General features: G+C 35.6%; 1 non-coding gene across 1 annotated transcript; it reads right to left on the bottom strand.

Annotated features, from left to right (window-relative positions):
• Nucleotides 1–21,835: 21,835 nt before the first annotated feature.
• On the bottom strand, nucleotides 21,836–21,943 carry LOC148546340 (small nucleolar RNA R71). Its single transcript, XR_015900892.1, has one exon. It is a non-coding gene; the product is annotated as a small nucleolar RNA R71 (small nucleolar RNA).
• Between the last annotated feature and the right edge of the window lie 760 nt (nucleotides 21,944–22,703).

Genomic DNA, 22,703 nt, shown 5'->3' with positions numbered 1-22,703 from the left:
TACTTAAATGAAGTTTTACAAACAGACCCAACAAAAGAATGTTCGAGTCCGGCTTCCCAAAAGAGGTCGAAGTCCTAAAAACTCGACTTCAAAAGAAAGACCGAGCTCGAGTAGGGGAACTGTTCATACCCTGGGTCGAGCTGTCCAACCCGGGATGTTTGACAACCAGTCGACCGACCTCTTCAAGTCAGGACCATCCGACCTCTTCTCAAAGAGCTCAGCCAAATTGCCACGAAAGGCCCAAACAGGCCCAAAGGAAGGGACACAGCCCAATCTAAAGGCAGTATTCAAAGGTGCCTGGTGATTTAGAATCACATTTCTTAGTTGTTCCAGCATCTTGAAAAATAAATGATTCAGCAGCTTGGAGTTGTCCACAAACACATATTTTATCTTGTAGTCAAATTAATTTATTTTAATGACTCCCATATTGTTACCAACTGTCCCAAATTTCACCCAAGGATAAAATCAAAAAAAGTTATTTAGAGACCCAATTGACCAAGAAAATCCATCCTTTAACGCAGCGACTGCTTTAATAATAGCTTTTCAAATCGGAGATGATTGATTCCTTACTTGCATATCAAAGATGTTTCCATTTGATAGATATTTACATCTCAAAAGTTAAACCCAAAATTTGTCTTGATGGTGAATAAGTTGCCAAATTAATTTTTTCAGCGTTGTTAAATTTATCAGATGAGAATCTCGTAATACAAGACTACCAAATCTTTTGGGAGTGGTGAGAGTTCTCCATGAAGTTAGATGTGGACCCTAAGTGTTGGCTGCACCACTCCATAGAAATTGTCACACCAATTTATTAATCTCATTACAGGTAGCAATGGGAAAATAACTCACTTGTATCCTATAAACAGAAATGGAGGTAATCACAGACTTTGCAAGACAAAAGTCACCTAGCTCTATTGAGAAATCTACCCTTCTATGAAGGTAGCCACTTCCAGATTTTATCCAGGATGTCGTTGAAATTAGTTTTTGGATGGTCTAAAGTGTCCTAACCCCACACCCAAGTATTTTCCAACGAGTTGACAAATCTTATGGAAGAAATACTTATGAACGTATCATTTCTCTGTCTATATACATTCAAACAACAAATCACGCTCTAGATTGATCAAAATTCACCTTTATACTAGTCGCTTTATAAAAAAGATTTAAGATTTGTAGAGCTCGTTAAACCTGTGTCCTGGTTGCTTTATAGAAGAGAACCAAGTCATCAGCAAAAATTAAGTGTGATATCGATGGGCCCTACTTGGGACAGCTACTAGTTTCCACAGCCTCCACTCCACCTTATGCAAAATATAACACCTCAGCCTTTCTATGCACATCACAAAAAGATAGGGTGATAAAAGATTTTGTTGACAAAGCCCCTTTTTTGGGTTGAAAACTGTTCAACTTATTACTATTCCACATAATAGATAAAGAGGATGACATGACGCACCATATAATAAGTCTAGTCACGATAGTGGAGAATCCAAACATAAATAGAGTCTACTCTAAGAAATTCTAATTAACTCAATCATATGCTTTCTCGAGGCCAAATTTGAGAGCAAGAGTTTTTTTTAGACTTAGTCTTCTTCATAAAATGTAGAGCTTCTTGTGCTAGGATGATGTTATCTGGAGTACCCCTTCCCAAAATAAAGTCACGTTAAAAGGGTTCTATGATCTCAGTCAGATACGGCCACAACCTATTCACAATCACTTTCATAACAACCTTTTATATAACATTGCAAAGACTAATTGGACAAAAGTCTTTAATCCTAATAAGATTATCAATCTTTGGAATCAAAACAATCACAGTAACAAAAAGAGAGGCATCGAGAAGGTCACCAATAAAGGCTTGTCACACAAGCTGCCAGACTTCATTACCCACAATATTTCAATATTCTTTAAATAAGAAAGCCTAAAAGCCATCAACTCCTTGAGGCTTAAATGAGTTCATCCCCATTATTGTATTACGAACCTCCTTTTTTGAAATCCTTTTTGTGAGATTATTGTAAGCTTCTGGAAAAAGCTGCAAAAAAAGTTGAGTACCCATTCCTTCCAAGTTTACTTGAAGATCATTGCAGAAATTAAAGCTTATTGTAAAACTTCAAAGCCTCAGCTTCAAGTTCATTTTGATCAGTATACCAAGACCCATCTTGTAAAAATAGCCTATAAATCTTGTTCTTCTTTCTACACATAACTGTCAACATGTGAAAAAATTTGGTGTTTTTATCTCCTAGGTGAACCCAATTCTTTTTAGATTTTTGATACTAGAAGAGTTCCTCTTAAAAGAGTAATAGCATCCACTCTCTTTATATGTTACTGTAAACTGGCTATCCGCCTTTGCACTTCCTTCTTTTGATGGAAACTATTATCGAAGACTTTCTTATTAAAAACCATAGCATTTTCTTAAACCTTGGATAAACAAGTAGTTGTAGATGGTCGCTTTTTGTCCCAAGCTCTCTAAACTACATAATGGAATAGCGAGTGAAAAGCCTAAGTAGCCTGAAACTAAAAAGATTTACTACCAGAAGATTTATCTCTCCCTTTGCAATGCAATAAAAGTGTGTAGTGACCAGAGCATGTTTTGGATAGATTTTCAATAAAACATTCTGGAAACATTAAGCACCAAGAGTCAATGGCCAAAGCTCTATCAAGCCTCTTAGAAATAACTCTGTTACCCTATATTTATCTGACCTAAGTAAACTATAAGACCATTGTGCCAAGATCCACAAGTCCACAGTCTGCAATCACTTTTTCAAATATGTCTGCTCTACGATTGCAGAAGTTTCCACCTCTCACTTTTGAGGAAAGGAGACTTTATTTTAAAGACTCCAATAGCAAACCATGGGTTTATGTAAAATCTTGAGAATTCAGTTGGAAACTCCCACGTTTCCTCTCTATAGCTTGGCATAGGACTTGCATATATTAGGGATGGCAAAACTCCTTGAAGCGCAGGGACCACCCCAAATAGGGACCCGAAGATGGAGAATTTTCTCCACGAGGATGGGGATGAGGGCAAAATTTTCCCAAAGCAGGCCGAGGACCTGAGCGAGGATCCCTGCCCCATCCCTGAATTATTAAATTTATTCAAATACCCTTAATAATTTATTTCTAGTATAGATTTTTTAGTCATTTTACAGAATATATATATTGATAAACCTAACCCTAATTTAAAAAGTGGCTTTATTTCTCTCTATAACACTAACATGGCGTCGTTACAAATCCTAGTCCCTTCTTTCCATGACTATGGTTATTTTAAATTTTTGGAGTTGTAATCTTTGACAATACTCTATTGTATGTTGTAATAATGCTTTGAAATTTTTTAATTTTTAATTAAAAATTTTATTAAATTATCAATATACGGAGATGAGAAGTGAATCCCCACAGAGAATGGAAATGGGGGAAATATTCTCCTATGGTGAGGAGCAGGGATGGGGAAGGAGAGTAAATATGGGGGTAGGGACGAGGAGCAGGGAGGCATCTCCCATTCTGCCCTACTTTATTGCCATCCCTATGCATATACAGTTGTGTAAGCCCACTCCACACCTCTAAATAAAAATTCCACATAGATCACCTAAAAGCAGTAGCTTAAAACATTACAAGAAATACCCGGGCAAGAAGAAAGAACCCAAATGCCACCACTATGCACTCGAGCCTCCTTAATATAAACGGCGTCATACCCTAACATATTCTAAAACAACTTCATATTATGGAAAGGACAATGAGTCTCCATGATAATAAGGATACTAGGCTTATGTAACTTTATTAGTTGTTTTAGATGAACACGAGCTAATGTATTACTAGTTCATTTAACATTCTAAGTTAGTATATTTGAAAAATCCATAAAAATAGCATGGAATGAAACGCCAATCTTATAAGAGCTAACTTGTGGTTCCATCGGGCGACACTTTTGCCTCCCTAGGCTGTACCCTAATGCCATTTAAGGAGATATCGGAAGGTTTCTCCACCTCAATTCCACCATCTGCCAGTGAGTTTTTTAATGAAAGTTGCATTTGTCGCTTATGTTTGTTAATTTTCGGAGTAACTGTGACACATTTCTTTGCCAAATGGACCTGCACCGTCGGTGTCCCTTCTATAGGTGTGGTATTCTTTGAAGAAGATGAGATGTTTTGCTTGTGTTGTTTGCCCTTAGAATTTGGCTTATGGTTGATTATGGATATGCTTGTCCCATTCTTGACTTTCCTTTTGACTTTCCTTGCTCCAGTCTCTTTGCGATCAGCAGCCATGTCACGAAAATCAGATCTACGAGGTAAAATTACCTCTTTTTCTTCTAATTAACCTTAATCCACTCTCCTTCTTCTACTTGTGGATTGTCAACGTGGTGCTCCACCTTTGCTTGTGCATGGTCGGTGTTTGTAACATTGGCATTGTTGAGAACAAATTCATCTCCAATATTGTCCTTTTCAAGAAATACATTTTTTCCACTATGCATCTTCTTCACTTTATTATTACTAGCATTAGCAGTACTATAAGCTCCAAATTCAAATGTCTTTCCATTAATTGAATTTTTCTTCTCGACATTCGAGTTTCCAACTGGTTTCTTATTACAACCTTTAGAAAGATGGCCATAATATCTGCATGCCTGAGATTAAACCCAAAATTTCATGCTCTACCTTGTAGATAATGTTGTCCATATCTATTTCGTCTATGACTAGTGATCCCAAATCAAGTTGGACACAAGCTCTTGAAAACTTCCCTCCTCTGCCTCTTTTGTTGCTGTGTCAACTTTGATTGGGATTCCAATCATTGTAGCTATCTGCCACATAAATCTTTTCTGATAGTAATGAATATTCAACCTAGTGATATGAACCCAAACCAAAGTCGTTTCAAAGGAATCTTAGATCGATCAAAAGAAAAACAACCATGGTTTGACTTCCAAGTAGTGATAATCAATCATCTAAAGACCTACAAATAACATCTTCTCTCTATCTTCTTTCAAGCCGCATTTGACTAGAAAGTACCCCTTACCTACGTCTAATATCTAATAACCTTCCTTAAGTCTCCAAATGAACTTTAGTCTATGGGTCAAAGAAGTGTAGCTAATGTGTTTATCAAGGACTTTAATGATAATGGAGTCTACATATGGTTCAGGTAAAACCTCTTTTCCCCTCTTTCAAAAAGATGACTTTTGGTCAAGTCAAATTCCCTTGTGTGCCTATCACCACAACTAACCTTCCTTAAGACTATTATTTTTCATAGTAGCAGTTTTATGTATCGTAGATTTTTTTCTCATTGTAACTTTCCTCTGCAAGACCTCCTTTCCCTCTACGGCTAATCCTTTTGTGATCTTTGTACCCTTGCTGCACCTCTTCTATCTCCACACTTCTCGTGATGATTCATAACAAAGTTGGTGATGTAGATTGCCTTGATGATGATCATGATGGAAACGATGTTGGTGAAGACACAGTTTAAAAGGAAATAGAGATGTGGATGCAAACACTGAATAAGAGACTGTAGCTACAGCAAACGTAGCTCCTTTGTCGATCTGTCAGGAATAGATGTTGGTTGAATAGATTTTCCTCGTGTTGGGTCACCGAAGTTAAGATTAGAGAAATCTCTAGTGAGTAACAATAGACAAAGACTTTGCAATAGTGATATGTTGGAGGAGAAGAGAAGAAGGATTGGCAAGGCCACTGAAGATCCGAGTGCTGGCAAGGTTGCCAGACGGAGCAGTGCCCTCGGAAAATCATTTTCGCTGTGAGGGCAAATGCTATCTCTTTCTCTCGCACTCTTTCTCTCTCTAACTTTCTCTCTCCAACGTTCCCTGCTTTTAAAGTTTTTTTGAGTAACTAATTATCCCAATAATTATTTTCTTTTTTTATTCTTTAACTTTCCATTGGGGCTTTTAATTTTTTATTTTTTTAAAGAAAAATATGGAGAAATACATGGTAGGATAGATGAAACCAATGCGTTTTTCACAAAAGCAATTATAAACGATACCTTGACATACCTCTCCAAAACTTCTACGTATGAACATTTTTCATCTAGCTGTTGATTCAGCTTTATAAGCTATATTTCAACCATCACAAATTTTTAACTGTTAATGTCTAATATTTATGAATAAAGAAGTAAAACTAACAGCACAAGTATAAAACCATTCACTTCAAAATCCTTGAAAGAGGTATGACACCAGATATGTTACTTCAATTGATCTTTGGTCTAATTGAACATAATTTTGTAGAAGAGCTTGTAGTTACCTAAGTTATAGTAGAGACCCACAAATCCATAGTTGATACATCCAATGTTTGCTGATCTAGAAGATCAGTTAACTTGTATGCGACAGTTCCCAGATGATCAACAATATTCACAAGAGCTCTTACAGCATAATCTTTCAAGTTGTCAAGTACCCTAATGCATGAATAACACACAAATGATAAAGATTCCCTTCAACATTTGAACACAAAAGAGAATGGACACAGCATGTTGTTGCTACTCATTTACATAAGCTGGCAAGACTTAAAAAGTTCATGCATACATGTTTGTCAATGTTTTCATTTCATTTAATTTATATAATGCAAATTACTCTATTATTTAATCATTTGATTATATCCAAAGCTTAGAGCTTATTCCTAGCATTTCATCCCTAACATACAGTACAAAGAGAATAATCAATGCGTAACAGTGTTAATTTAGTATTTTGGACCCTAGAAAGTAATATTTTAGGCTTTCAGTGAATATATATTAATATGAAATCAGTGCTTCACAAATTGTTCTTTATAAACCAATAAAACAGATCATGTGACTAGTAAACCAAAATCAAACAAAAAATGCTCTTGCCTAGTTTGGCCATGTGGATAGACCTATAGGAATCTTAATAGAAGAGTATATAAAATAGGTGGTAATCTAACTGTTAGAGGTGGAGTGAACCAAGAAAAATAATAGGCATGAACACCAATTCATCCAATTAGAATAGGAATGAACGAGACCTCCTATAATTCATATTCATTATGAGCCCATGCTCTCTAAACTACATTCAAGTAAGTAGTTGCAAGTCATGATTCAACCCAACCTAAGATAAACTTTTCATACACAATTTTCATGTTATCCACATTGAATTTCAAAACTGATACTTGGGGAGTACAAGTTAGGATACAACTGAATTCCATAGGATTCTAAAATTAAACACAATTTAAAACAAGTATCCATTTTATTGCCGCACCTACGAATCTCTATAACTTGAATCAATATACACAAATTCATTATCAAGATATGATATGGTAGTTGCAATAGAAGTATGCCCAAAAGGCTCAATTTTTAGTCTTGTGACCTACAAAACAAATATACACATAAACATAAAGTCAGTGTTTGAAAACTTTCATCAAACAGATTATACTACAGAAAATTCAAGGTTTAAAAAACTGATTAATTCACCAAAATAAGTATACACATAAACATGTGAATCATTTCATGAATTGTTAAATCGCAGCTAGATTTCAATAATTTTTGAGAGAATATGGATTAAAAGAGAGGAACGAATTCATAAGACGACGGTGCTGCGAGCTGAGAGGAAGACGGCGCAAATTGAGAGGTGCATCCAGTTCTTCCGGCAGTATGTTAGGGTTAGTGAAGGAGAGAAGTGTGAGGTCCTGTTTGAGGTGGTGTGATCTCTAGAGACGAAGATCGAAAGAAGAAGTTGCTCACCTTTTGCTAGAGATGAAAGAGAAGAAATGAAGAAATCAGAAGCAGAAGAGTGATCGAGTAAGAAATTAAAAGTTTCAAAAACCCTAAGATATGCCAACGAAGGGTTCACATTTACCAAAAAGCGGCAACGGCAAATGAAGAGAGGCGAGCAATAAGTGGCGACAACGAGCGAAGAGTAGCAAGCGAAAAGCGACAAGCGAGCAGCGATGGCAAGTGATGAGATTGAAGACGAGAGGGAGGGAGAGCGTGGTTGTGGCACCGAGATATCAGAAGGCGAAAGCAACAGTGACGAGACCGCAGAAGACAACAGCGACGAGACCTTAGGAGACAGCCCTGCGATGAAGAAAATGACAATGGCGCTAATGAAGACGACAATGGTAACTCAATAACTATTTTGAGAAGATGAGAATGACATGGGTGAGTTAGGGTTAGTGAGGGTAACTTAGAAAATATCTTATTTTATTTAAATTAGTAGACGATTTAGTGACTGATTAGTTTATCGATTGCTATCTTAAAAATTAGTAACTAATTTAGCGATCATATCTTTAGTGACCGAATTAGTGACCAATCAATTTTCACCCTACTTTCTTAGTGGTTGCAAAATCGGCTGCTAAATTAAAAAAATAGCGACCGATTTTATGACCAAGAGTCCCAAAGATATCCCTTCCTTGCTTTGGTTGCTAATTCGGTCGCTAAATTAAAAATAGCAATTGATTTCAGCGACCAACTTTATTTTGGTGTTATAAAAACTTATTATTGCTAATTCGGTTGCTATTAGGGACCGATTCTGTTGGTCGCTAAACTCAGTAACAATTAGCAACCGATTTAGCGACCAATTAGCAACCAAATAGTTGTTCATCCTATTTCACTATCAGTTACAAAATCCGTTACTAAAATAAAATATAGTGACCGATTTAGTGACCAACAGTCTCAAAGACGTTACTCTTTTATTTTGGTTGCTAATCCGGTCGCTAAATTAAAAAATAGCGACCGATTATAGCAACCAACTTTATTCTGGTTGTATTAAAAACTTATCAGTCGCTAATTCGGTTGCTATTAGTGACCATTTTTTTTTGTCACTAAAATTAGTCGCTGAATGTAATTTAGCGACCGATTTAGTAACAAATATTTTTTGTCCTAGAAATTCTATATCGAGTCCTAAATCGATTGCTATTGGCTACTAATTTTTTCGATTACTAAAATCGATCGCTATCTAGTAATTTTTTATGGTGGTTGTTCATATACTTGGAACAGAACAACTCACGAATATCTTGATAAAGCCTCGGTCTTTATCTAACTTTGATAAATTCCGACACAAATTTAGGATTTACAATGTCCAATGCTACGTTTTGGGGGGGGGGGGGGTGGTTGTGAGAGGTGTAGTGAAGATGAGAAAAGCATTGTAGTAAAAACAAAAACAGAATTTGCCAAAAGTAGTTAGAGTTGTTAGAGGTTGATTAAGAAATTATAAGTATTCATTCAAAGCTTCTACATAAAGAGTGGTAGACTAACTCGTTGTGATTCATTCCTATGATTATACATTAGTTTTACATCAATATATTATTCAATTCATTTTTGTTCTTCTATTTGCTTAGTATACAAGAAAACTTCTTCTCATCAAGTTGGAGGAGTTCTAAGTTCCCCAATTAAATTGCATGGAAAGAGAGGGGTTTTCATTCTTTTGTTGGAAAAGACACACATTGGCGCGATTTAAGTTCAATTATTTTTTATGATGTATAGATGCTGACATGAATACAGAACACAATATGATATGAGACATGTTGAGGGATAAATTTTAAAATTTTATAAGATACAGAGACATACATATATAAAATATAAAGTATTTTTTAGATAAATCGTAATGATATTTTGATATTTTATTGATATTAAATATAAATTAATTTTTTAATTATTTTTAATGTTTTATTTTAATTATGTAAAATATTTAAAATATTTTTTGTTTTAATAAATAATAATATATATTATTTTTAAATTTATTTTAAGAATACATGTTAAGAATAAGGTTGTACACGTTAACACGTGATGGTATTTAGGTGTGTCCAAACATATTCGAAATTTTTTTTTATTTTTTATTAAGACACAGTTAGATACGGCAAATACGCGTATCAAACGAGTGTCGATGAATGTTGTGTCCGAAATATATTCAATATACAAATACACAAATACGACAACTCAACGAAATATCTGTGCTTTATAGATTATTTCGTTTAAAGAAATGCAAAAATGGGGATGGATTAAGAGATTTCATGTCAAGTTTTAAGATCTACTAGTTTAGTATGATGTATATGTTTTTATGAAAACAGGTAAATCCTCCTAATTTGGTGCGATTTAAGTGTAAAAAGACCCAACTTCAATGTGATTTACTTACTTAAAAACATGACACATGTCAAGATACTTGAAAGAGATAATTGAGTATTTCTTTTTCAATTATATAAGTGAAAAATCTCTGAGTTACATGATAATTAAATAAATATTACTTTATGCTTATCTTTTATGTTTATTTACTTTTAGTGAAACATAGCTTCTTAAGTTATTATAAGTTGTATGAATATAATTCTTACAAAGAATCTAAGAATGAAAAATAAATTCTTTCTTTGCTCAGAAACTTGAATTGTTTGTGATGGTTATTGACCAATATAGTAAGTATGGAATTTGTTGTCAAAAAGCAAAGTGTAGTGTTAACTATTTAAATTAAGAAAATAATGGATCAATTTAATTGGTTTTAAGTTTGTATTGTTGTGCTCTTTTTCTAGTTGGGAAATATAAAGAATTAATTTTTAAGTAGTCAGTATTATTTAATTTTTTATAAAATTATTCTTTAAGTTTATTTTTAAAAAATTTAAAATTTAAAATTAAAAATTAAAAAGATTAACTGATGTTAACCGAAAAAGATAACTCTAGCTAATTGAACTCTTTATTGTCATATAGTTAGTTGTTTGCTTATAATATATGATTATAAAGTTGTATGGCTCTACCCGGTAGGGACACAACACATATGAATTGGAAGATAAAGTTTGTCCATTTTTAACCTCTCAATGTGTACACTCACACCAATTGTTTTGAAGTTTTCTTATTTACAAATTGGATAGACAAACATAAAGGTAACATTGCTTTTTAATTAATTATTTTTCGAGTTGAAGATTATTGAAAGGTGAAAGTATTGGACAGGGCGTGAATTCAACACAATGAAAATTTCTCATGTATGTCCATGGCCTCATATAATTATATTTTAATCTCGGGTTGTTTCTTTATTTATTAATTGACTATGATCTAGCTATATGGTTGGAAACACCTAATTATATTATTATTATTATTATTATTAGACACTCTTCCAACTGATTCTAAAATATTTCTTATTTTAGAAATTTTTTATTATTTAAAATTCATGTACTTTAAACAGTTATGTCTAAAAATGTATTAAATTCTAAAGGTACTAAATTTTTAAAGTAACAATATTTAAATGAAAAGAATATTATTCTCTTAACTAATTGTTTATGCCCCTTTTTTTTTTAATTTTACTCAAACAACCTAATGGCTACGCGATATACAAGCCAATTAAGGTTGATACTTATGAATGCTAAATTAGAAATATTTTTAAAATGAATACTATTTGCATTAGAATTAGGATATGAAACCTGACTTGTCGGCAGACGTATCATAAAACTATTTATTTAAAAGTTCTAAATTGAATATATATATATATATATATATATATATATATATATATATATATATTTTTTTTTGGTTGTTTACGATATTCTCTAATCCGACAGGTCAAGAACTAATTCATCATAAATTTGGACTCCATTTAAGGGTCTGCAGCTGACTAATAGATTGCTGCATGCATAAGGCGGAATTCGAACCCTAGACACTTACTTAAACAGACGAATGAGCTGACCACTCGACTAATCCAAGTTAATTGAATTTTATATATTTTTTTTATCACAAATGCTCTTATGTGATCAATTTAATAAAACAATCGTCGGGCATGTGTCATGCGGGTATAATGAGTAAATTAAATAATGTTTTTAATCATTTAGAATAAGTCAACCTGTGTGTATGCATAGGATAGCATAGCCCCGAAAAGGGACTTCTAGTAAATGTATGATGGTCGAAATAATCCTTTTGTCTTCTCATACTGTTCGTACCGAAAATGAATTTTCTTCGATGTAAGAATATTCCACTGCCAATAATTTTGACTACAAAAACAATAATTTCGATTATAGAAAGTGAAAATGGGTAAATTAAAGTGAAAGATGATACAAAATTAAGTGGAAGAAGCAGTTCCTTTAACTTTGAAAATTAAGTAGAAGATATGAGTGTGAGATTTGATGAGTAAATTGAAAACATAAGTGTGAGATTTGATGAGCAAGTTGAAGAAGACGCGAGATTTAAAATTTAAGAAAGACGTGGATATCAAAATTTGGAGGTCAAAATTTTTCATAATCAAGACAAAGTCATGATTGAAAAAAAAAAAGAAGATATAGTAGACAACATGATCTATGGTAAGTCAATTATTTTCATAGTCTATAAATAGTAAAAACTCATAAGAGATCTAGAACTTTAATCAAGAACACTGGATCATTACATAAACTTATAAAGTTTCCAGTCTCAGTGACGCAATAGAAAAATATGGAGTGCAACTGCATATGAGTGTTAGAAGTCAACTTTTAATTCATTTTTTTTTGTTTGTATTTGATTCATTTTTCTTTCAGTTCTTTGCATTTTATCGTTATTCTTACAATTCCGTTTTATGTTTATCAATTTAAAACTTTTCTATGTTCATCTATCATTTATTTGTTTTACTTTGTTTCATACAAATTTGTCAGTAGTAATTTTGACGTAAGTCATTTTGACACTATTACTAAATAATTTTCGAGTTGAGGTTATTATTTTTTCAGAGGAGTCGTATTTGCTCCCCGAACTAAGATCTTGATACAAGCTCGATTTGGCACCCTGTCGAGACATACCACAAATCGAGTAAAACAAATTAGCACGCTCAGTGGGACCCTGGGTTAAGTAACGTGTCAAAATTTGCATACAATTACACAATAAAAAATTAATAATGTCTGATAGAACTTCAACTTCGACGGATACGTCGAATAATGATATTGGGGATTCCCCTAGGAACCCCAAAACTGAAGTAGTCCCTTCAACCAGTCTTTCTAGTCGACGGTCAACGAAGGGGATTCCATCAGCTGTACATGTCACATGGCCTCCATATGGGTTACCCCAAATTATTCTCCACCTATAGAAAATCACAATACGAAAAAACACAGGAGGTGCTACCATAAGGAATAATCCTTTTTATAATCCAGTACCACCCCAGGATATCCCTTCATGGGGACATACCATTATAACCTTGGCATGACAAACTATAATACCTATCAAAACTTAATGAATAACCCTCCATATATGAGATCTGTTCCCATGCCACAACCTATTCCTACAATATCGAATGTTACTTCGACACAAGGCATAGGGGCACCTAAAGTGATGACAGGAGGGACATGTACCTCTATATTCCCAGAAATGTCAATGCAGATTTCTGTCAGGACATTTTTGTCTAATCCAGTCGAATCTTTGGCTATATTTAGACAGCAAATCGAGGATAGCCATCATGATCTAGTAAATATGCTGACACAATAGACAGCTACAATATTAATCCCACGTTAGAAAATAACAATGCTAGAATAGAGAAAGTTGCTCGACGAGTCAATGATATTGTAGAAGCAATTAATCGACCTTTAGTTTAATATTTTGGGGGAGTTCATACTAATAATCCTCCTCTCATGTTGAATAGGGGAGACAATCCAAACAGGGTATTGAACGAAGCTAAAGCAAACAATGATGCTCATGCTTATGGTCAAAATATAACTAGATATCGAGCAAATCTTAAATAGAGCAAGATTGGACATTGGGATAACAAATCAACCTTATTTTATATCCCCTTTTTCAGATTACGTTTTACAGGCTGAACTTTTCACGGGAGTCAAAACTCCTAAATCTCTTACAAAGTTTGCTGGAGAAAGTAAAAAATCGACTGTAGAGCATATTGCTCGATATTCAGTGGAAATAGGCGAGTTGGTCAATAATAAATATTTGAAATGAGATATTTTTCTTCTTTACTAACAAAGAATACTTTTACCTGATTTTCAAATTTACAACCTAATTTCATCCATAGTTGGATTCAATTGGAAAGAAGTTTTCATGAACAATTCTTTAGGAGAGAAATAAAGGTGACTTTGTCTGACTTATTCACAGTGAAGAGAGAAAAGGCTGAGTTAATCGATGACTATCTAATCCGATTCAAGAATATGAGAAACATATATTTCACACCTATTTCTGAACTTGCGATAGTCAAAATGGCTATCAATAGGCTTGGTTTCAATATCCGAAAGAAATTGGTAAATCAGCATTTTCTCGACTTAGCTCAGTTGGCTGATAAAACCCAACAAATTGAAAAACTGAATAAAGAAAAAGAGGAAATAGAGTCAAATAAAAGAAAACCATTTTTCAACAAAAAGGTTAACTACATTCATTGAATGAGTGAGGAAGAGTCAAACATTGAATCTGCATTTGCTGCAAAATTAAAAGACAGGCCTCCTTATGTGTGTCGATCTCTTAATCCAGCAAAAAGTAAGCCTCCTTTGTCAGGAGAAAAAAAATTATTCTTTCGACATAACAAAAGCTGAATAAATCTTCGATATGTTGTTAAAAGATAAACAACTTGTGCTCCCTGAAGGAAAAACAATGCCATCTATTCTGAAATTAGGATTAAAAAATTTTGCAAATTTCATCAAGCTTCTGGATATTATACTAACAACTGTGTTCATTTCAAGGACTTGATACAAAAGGCTATTGACGAATGTCGACTTAAGTTTGCTGATAATCTTGAAATGAAGGTGGATTCCGATCCCTTCCAAGTCACATCAAATTTCACTGAAATAGAAGAAGTGGCGTTTACAGTTAACATGGTTTTTGTCAAACCTATAAAGAAAGATGAGCAATTCGAGTTGGACATGTTCGAAGTAGAAAGGTCTATTTATCGAAAGTTAGGAGAAGATCTATTAGATTTTTTATTAAGGCAAAGAGAGCAAGAAGGAAATGTAGCTATATGCCATCGATATAGTTCCTTGTTCAACACTTCAGCAGCTAAGGCTTTCAACTCGTATAAAAAAAATAGAGAGCGTGTTTGTTCCGAGGGTTACCTGAGACTGTAGGTCGATCTCGGACGGGATCTTCTGTGCTGGTCGGCAAAGATATGTCCGACTTGTGAGTGGTGGCCGGAGCCGCTGGGTCCGGCTTGTGAACCGGTGGTGGTACTGATCCTTCATCACCAGAGGGTGGTGGTACCTACAAGAGACTCCGATGCTTAAGTTAGCAAGGGTATTAAATAGGTTTTTAGTAGAATCAGAGTATGAGTTATACCTGGGTGCTCCAGTGTATTTATAATGGTGTGGAGTGACCTTTCTGGAGATAAGATAGTTATCTTATCTTATCTTATCTTTGAGTGAAGTCATCTTTATCTTTAAGGGAATCGCCCTTATCTTTCTAGGCGTTGGCTGCCTTTGGATTGGGCTGCGTCCCTTCGTTTGGGCCTGCTTTAGTCTCCTATGGCGATTTGGCCGAGCTCTTGGAGAGGAGGTTGGATAGTCCTGACCTGAAGAGGTCGGTTGGCTTGTCATCGATCATTCCGGGTCGGACATCTCGACCCAGGATATGAACAGTGCCCCTACTCGAGTGTGGTCTTTCTTTTGAGGTCGACTCCCTAGTTTTAGGACTTCAATCCTTCTCTGGTGAAGCCGAGCTTGAGCATTGTCGATTTCTTCTTTGTAGAGTTTCCCTTTGAATATGGAGCGTTTTTTCTTTTCTTTAATCTTGAAACAGACGTTCCTTGCCTAGGGAACGTGCGAGGGTTTTTAATGCCCTATTAACTTCTTAATGCTCTGTTTCTTTCGCCTCTCGCTTTCATTTTTGAATTACACCAACGTTTTCTCTTGCTTGCTGTAACTTCCCCTTTTCTCTCTATTCTTCTGTTTCGTTTGGCTTGCCTGGAACTTGCGTTTTTCACGCTTCTCTCTGTGACGCCTTTGGTGGTTTGTTGGTGCTTCATTTGTTCGAAAGGTGATTCCGATTTTTGCTTCAACTTCCTCAGCATTTTCCTCCTCTTGTAGGTTCGTTCTTCTTTCTGTTTCTTTCTTTGTGCTTGCATTGTTCTATTCTTGGTAAAGTTTTGGTTTTGCTTGAGTTTACGTTGAAAAGCTTAAACCTCTTCGTATTATCGTGCTTGGTTGTCACTGTGACGCATGTTTTCTGGTATTATTTTGATTTTATGTATGCTCCTGGGTGGACTCCCTGGTAGTTTGACGTTTTTAGGGTTTCGCCTGCTGTTTGCTGCTTCTGATCGTACTTTGATGTTTTGAGTTTTATGAACTACATCTGTTTGCTTCTAAAAAGATTGCTTCTTGGCTTTCCCTGTTGATAGTTTTCTTTGCTGATAAATTTGTAGAAGATAATGGTTTTCTGATGACTTGCTTTGATTTGCGTTTTTCTTCTCGGAGCGTTGTTTTGGAGTTTTGCTGGGATGTTAGCCTTGTAGATTTTTCTGAGTCCTTACTCTGTGTCACTGGCTCCAAAAAATGCCCCTGGACCTTGGTGTGTGTCTTGGGGTTTCCCTTTTACTGTTTGCATGTTTGAGCCATGTTTTGTCCGAGCTGATTTTTTTGCTTTTTGCCCAAGATGTTTTAGTTGGTAATCTATTTTCTTTTCTTGCTGTAGGACTAGTTGACCATGTCTTCTCGCAAAAATATTGTCGAGACATCCTCCAAGGTTCCTGACGGTACGTCCGACTGGCTGGACTCCCTCGTCCTGATGTGTGTTTCTGTAGTTAATTCTGAATTCTGTGCGGAGCTTAGAAAACATCATCGAATCTGTACTAGTAGAGAGCAGGAGAACAACTATGAATTGGTAGCACCTGACTCTGATGAAAGGGTTTGCTTCCCTGTTCTGACCCAGGGGGAGCGTCCCTTCTTTTATGTGTACGACTTCTTTTTCAGCCAAATGAACATCACCCTTCCTTTCACTTCCTTTAAGACCGACTTGTTGTGGTCGTGTAACGTAGCTCCATCTCAGCTCCATCCAAACTCATGGGGCTTTATCAAAATTTTTCAGTTGCGTTGTCAAGAATTTGATGTTAAACCTTCTCAAACTCTGTTCATTTACCTCTTTGTGTTGACCAAACCTGGGACTACAAAAAAAAAGTTTCTTGGATTTCTTTCAGGTCTGCACAAGGACACAAAGTTTTTTCTATGTATGATGAGTCTTTTAGGGATTTCAAGAATTACTTTTTTAAGGTCCGAGCTGTTGAAGGAGCTCGACCTTTCATTTTGGATGAGAATGGCGAGCCCAGCTTTTCTTTAGAATGGTAGAAGAATGTAGTAGTGTCTAGGTATACTTGGGAGATGTTGGATGAAACTGAGCAAGCTTTTGTGACTATGTTGGAAGAGAACTGGGGGCAACCTCCCCATCTTGATACCAAGAAATTTTTAGGAAATCCTTTACTTCTCCGAGCTGAGCTGGGTAGGGGTTGTTCCGAGGGTTACCTGAAACTGTAGGTCGATCTTGGACGAGATCTTCTGTACTGGTCGGAGATGACGTGTCCGGCTGGTGGGTGGCGGCCGGAGCTGTCGTGTCTGACTTATTGGACTAGCTGTACTGCTGATCCTTGGTCACCGGATGGTAGGGGGTACCTGCAAGAGACTCCGATGCTTAAGTTAGTATGGGTATTAAACAAGTTTTTTGTAGAATCAGAGTATGAGTTATACCTGGGTGCTCTAGTGTATTTATAGTAGTGTGGGCTGACCTTTCTGATAAGATAAGTTAGTTATCTTATCTTATCTTATCTTATTTTGGGTGAAGTCAGCTTATCTTCAAGGGAACCGCCTTTATCTCTATAGGCTTGTATTGCCTTTGGATGTGGGTCGTGTTCCTCTATTTGGGCCCTTTGTTGGGCTTTCCTGTCGATTTGGCCGACCTCTTTGAGAAGAGGTCGGATAGCCTAACCTGAAGAGGTCGGTCGCTTTGTCACTGAATATCTCGGGTCGGATAGCTCGACCCAGGGTGTGAACAGTGCCCCTGCTCGAGCTCGGTCTTTCTTTTTGAGGTCGAGTCTTAGACTTCGATCCTTCTCTGGTGAAGCCGAACTCGAGCATTTGTCGACTTCTTTCTTTTTGTAGAATTTTTGAATGTGGAACGTTTTCCTCTGAAAGCGCGCGCTTTTATAGTAGCGTTTTGTTCTTGGGAACGTGCGAGGTTTTAATACCTTCATTAATTGGTTTTAATTGCCCCATTCCCTTGGCTTTTATTTTGAAATTTGCTCACAGAAAACAGTTTCTCTTCTTCATTTCTCTTTGTAACTTCTTTTTTACTCTCTCACTTTTTTGTTTTCGCCTTTTGTATTTCTTGAGTTGCGGCATCATTTGGCAGTTTTTCAGGGTGATTCCGTCTCTCTGTCTTTGATGAGCGGATAATTTATACGCTTTTTGGCATTGTTTTTAGTATGTTTTTAGTAGAATCTAGTTACTTTTAGGGATATTTTTATTAGTTTTTATGTTAAATTCACATTTCCAGACTTTACTATGAGTTTGTGTGTTTTTCTGTGATTTCAGGTATTTTCTGGCTGAAATTGAGGGACTTGAGCAAAAATCAGATTCAGAGGTTGAAGAAGGACTGCTGATGCTGTTGGATTCTGACCTCCCTGCACTCAAAGTGAATTTTCTGGAGCTACAGAACTCAAAATGGCGCGCTTCCAATTGCGTTGGAAAGTAGACATCCAGGGATTTTCAGCAATGTATAATAGTCCATACTTTGAACGAGTTTAGACGATGTAAAAGGGCATTGAACGCCAGTTCTACGCTACTATCTGGAGTTAAACGCCAGAAACAAGTCACAAACCAGAGTTGAACGCCAGAAATACGTTACAACCTGGCGTTCAACTCCAGAAAGAGCCTCTGCACGTGTAACATTCAAGCTCAGCCCAAGCACACACCAAGTGGGCCCCGGAAGTGGATTTATGCATCAATTACTTACTTCTGTAAACCCTAGTAGCTAGTTTATTATAAATAGGACTTTTTACTATTGTATTAGACATCTTGGGACGTCTTGTTCTTAGATCATGGGGGCTGGTCATTCGGCCATGCCTGAACCTTTCACTTATGTATTTTTAACGGTAGAGTTTCTGCACTCCATAGATTAAGGTGTGGAGCTCTGTTGTTCCTCAAAGATTAATACAAAGTACTACTGTTTTTCTATTCAATTCAACTTGTTCCGCTTCAAAGATATTCATTCGCACTTCAACATGAATGTGATGAACGTGACAATCATCATCATTCCCCATGAACGCATGCCTGACAACCACTTCTGTTCTACCTTAGATTGAATGAGTATCTCTTGGATCTCTTAATCAGAATCTTCGTGGTGTAAGCTAGATTGATGGCGGCATTCATGAGAATCCGGAAAGTCTAAACCTTGTCTATGGTATTCCGAGTAGGATTCCGTAATTGAATGACTATGACGAACTTCAAATTCGCGAGTGCTGGGCGTAGTGACAGACGCAAAAGGAGGGTGAATCCTATTCCAGTATGATCGAGAACCTCAGATGATTAGCCGTGCTGTGATAGAGCATTTGGACCATTTTCACAAGAGGATGGGATGTAGCCATTGACAACGGTGATGCCCTTACATAAAGCCAGCCATAGAAAGGAGTAAGACTGATTGGAAGAAGACAGCAGGAAAGCAGAGGTTTAGAGGGACGAAAGCATCTCCATGCATTTATCTGAAATTCTCACCAAGGATTTACATAAGTATTTCTATCCCTATTTTATTATTAATATTCGAAAACTCCATAACTATTTTATATCCGCATGACTGAGATTTACAAGGTGACCATAGCTTGCTTCATACCAACAATCTCTATGGGATCGACCCTTACTCGCGTAAGGTTTATTACTTAGACGACCCAGTGCACTTGCTGGTTAGTTGTATCGAAGTTGTGATAAAAAGTTGAGATTACAATTGAGCGTACCATGTTGATGGCGCCATTGATGATCACAATTTCTTGCACCAACTTTTTGGCGCCGTTGCCGGGGATTGTTCGAGTTTGGACAACTAACGGTTCATCCTGTTGCTCAGATTAGGTAATTTTCTTTTTATTTTGTCTTCAAAAATTTTTCAAAAATTCCTCCTTTGTTTTCGAAAAAAAAAAATCATAAAATCATAAAAATCAAAAATATTTTGTGTTTCTTGTTTGAGTCTTGAGTCAGATTTTAAGTTTGGTGTCAATTGCATGTTCATCTTGCATTTTTTCGAAAAAAAATCATGCATTCATGGTGTTCTTCATGATCTTCAGGTTGTTCTTGGTAAGTCTTCTTGTTTGATCTTGATGTTTTCTTGTTTTGTGTTGTATGGTATTTTTCATATGCATTCTTGAATTCTTAGTGCCTAAGCATTAAAGATTTCTAAGTTTGGTGTCTTGCATGTTTTCTTTGCATTAAAAATTTTTCAAAAAATAAATTCTTGATGTTCATCTTGACATTCAAAGTGTTCTTGGTGTTCATCTTGACATTCATAGCATTCTTGAATGCATTCATTGTTTTGATCCAAAATTTTCATGCATTGAGTCTTTTTCATGTTTTTCTCTCTCATCATAAAAATTCAAAAATCAAAAAAATATCTTCCCCTTTTTCTCTCTTAAAATTTCGAAAATTAGATTTGACTTTTTCAAAAATTTTTAAAATCTAGTTATTTTTATGAGTCAAATCAAATTTTCAATTTAAAAATCTTATCTTTTTCAAAATCTTTCTCAAAAATCAAATCTTTTTCATTTTTCTTAGTTATTTTCGAAAATTTTAAAAATATTTTTCAAAAATCTTTTTCTTATCTTTATCTCCTAATTTTTGAAAATAACATCATCAATTAATGTTTTGATTCAAAAATTTCAAGTTTGTTACTTGCTTGTTAAGAAAGATTCAAACTTTGAGTTCTAGAATCATATCTTGTGATTTCTTGTGAATCAAGTCATTAATTGTGATTTTAAAAAATCAAATCTTTTTCAAAAACTAATTTCAATCATATATTTTCAAAAATATCTTCTTATCTTATCTTTTTCAAAATTTTGATTTCAAAATATCTTTTCTAACTTCCTAACTTCTTATCTTTTCAAAATTTGTTTCAACTAACTAACTAACTTTTTGTTTGTTTCTTATCTTTTTCAAAACTACCTAACTAACTCTCTCTCTCTAATTTTCAAAAATATCTTCCCTCTTTTTCAAAAATTCTTTTTAATTAACTAATTATTTTAATTTTTGATTTTAATTTTCGAAAATTACTAACCTTTTTCAAAAATAATTTTCGAAAATCCTTCTCCCTCATCTCCTTCTAATTATTTATTCATCTACTAACACTTCTCTTCATCTCACATCACTACTCCTATCCTTTCCCTTGTGTTTGGATTCTTCATTTTTCTTCACCCCTATTCCTTTTCTTCTTCTACTAACAATAAGGAACCTCTTTACTGTGACATAGAGGATTCCTCTTCTTTTCTTGTTCTCTTCTCTTTCTTATGAGCAGGAACAAGGAAAAAGGCATTCTTGTTGAAGCTGATCCAGAACCTAAAAGGACTCTGAAGAGGAAACTAAGAGAAGCTAAATTACAACAATCCAGAGACAACCTTATTGAAAATTTCGAACAAGTAAAGGAGATGGCAGCCGAACCCAACAACAATAATGCAAGGAGAATGCTTGGTGACTTTACTGCACCAAATTCCAATTTACATGGAAGAAGCATCTCCATTCCTGTCATTGGAGCAAACAACTTTGAGCTGAAACCTCAATTAGTTTCTCTGATGCAGCAGAACTGCAAGTTTAATGGACTTCCATCTGAAGATCCTTTTCAGTTCTTAACTGAATTCTTGCAGATATGTGATACTGTTAAGACTAATGGAGTATATCCTGAAGTCTACAGGCTCATGCTTTTCCGTTTTGCTGTAAGAGACAGAGCTAGAGTGTGGTTGGACTCTCAAACCAGAGATAGCCTGAACTCTTGGGACAAGCTGGTCACGGCTTTCTTAGCCAAGTTCTTTCCTCCTCAAAAGCTAAGCAAGCTTAGAGTGGATGTTCAAACCTTCAGACAGAAAGAAGGTGAATCTCTCTATGAAGCTTGGGAAAGATACAAGTAACTGACCAAAAAGTGTCCTTATGACATGCTTTCAGAATGGACCATCCTGGATATATTCTATGATGGTCTGTCTGAATTAGCTAAAATGTCATTGGACACCTCTGCAGGTGGATCCATTCACTTAAAGAAAACGCCTGCAGAAGCTCAAGAACTCATTGACATGGTTGCTAATAACCAGGTCATGTACACTTCTGAGAGGAATACTGTGAGTAATGGGACGCCTATGAAGAGGGGAGTTCTTGAAACTGATACTCTAAATACCATATTGGCTCAGAAGAAAATATTGACTCAGCAAGTCAATATGATTTCTCAGAGTCTGAATGGAATGCAAGCTGCATCCAACAGTACTCAAGAGGCATCTTCTGAAGAAGAAGCTTATGATCCTGAAAACCCTGCAATAGCAGAGGTAAATTATATGGGTGAACCTTATGGAAACACCTATAACCCATCATGGAGAAATCATCCAAATTTCTCATGGAAGGATCAAAAGCCTCAACAAGGCTTTAATAATGGTGGAAGAAACAGGTTTAACAATAGTAAACCTTTTCCATCATCCACTCAGCAACAGACAGAGAACTTTGAACAAAATACCTCTAATTTAGCAAACTTAGTCTCTGATCTATCTAAGGCCACTGTGAGTTTCATGAATGAAACAAGGTCATTCATTAGAAATTTGGAGGCACAAGTGGGCCAGCTGAGTAAAAGGATCACTGAAATCCCTCCTAGTACTCTCCCAAGCAATACAGAAGAAAATCCAAAAGGAGAGTGCAAGGCCATTGAATTAATCACCA

The sequence above is a fragment of the Arachis ipaensis genome, chromosome B9, assembly GCF_059453495.1.
Source record: "Arachis ipaensis isolate K30076 ecotype BB chromosome B9, ASM5945349v1, whole genome shotgun sequence".
Classification (NCBI taxonomy): Eukaryota; Viridiplantae; Streptophyta; class Magnoliopsida; order Fabales; family Fabaceae; genus Arachis; species Arachis ipaensis.
This window is presented reverse-complemented; position numbering and strand designations above follow the sequence as displayed.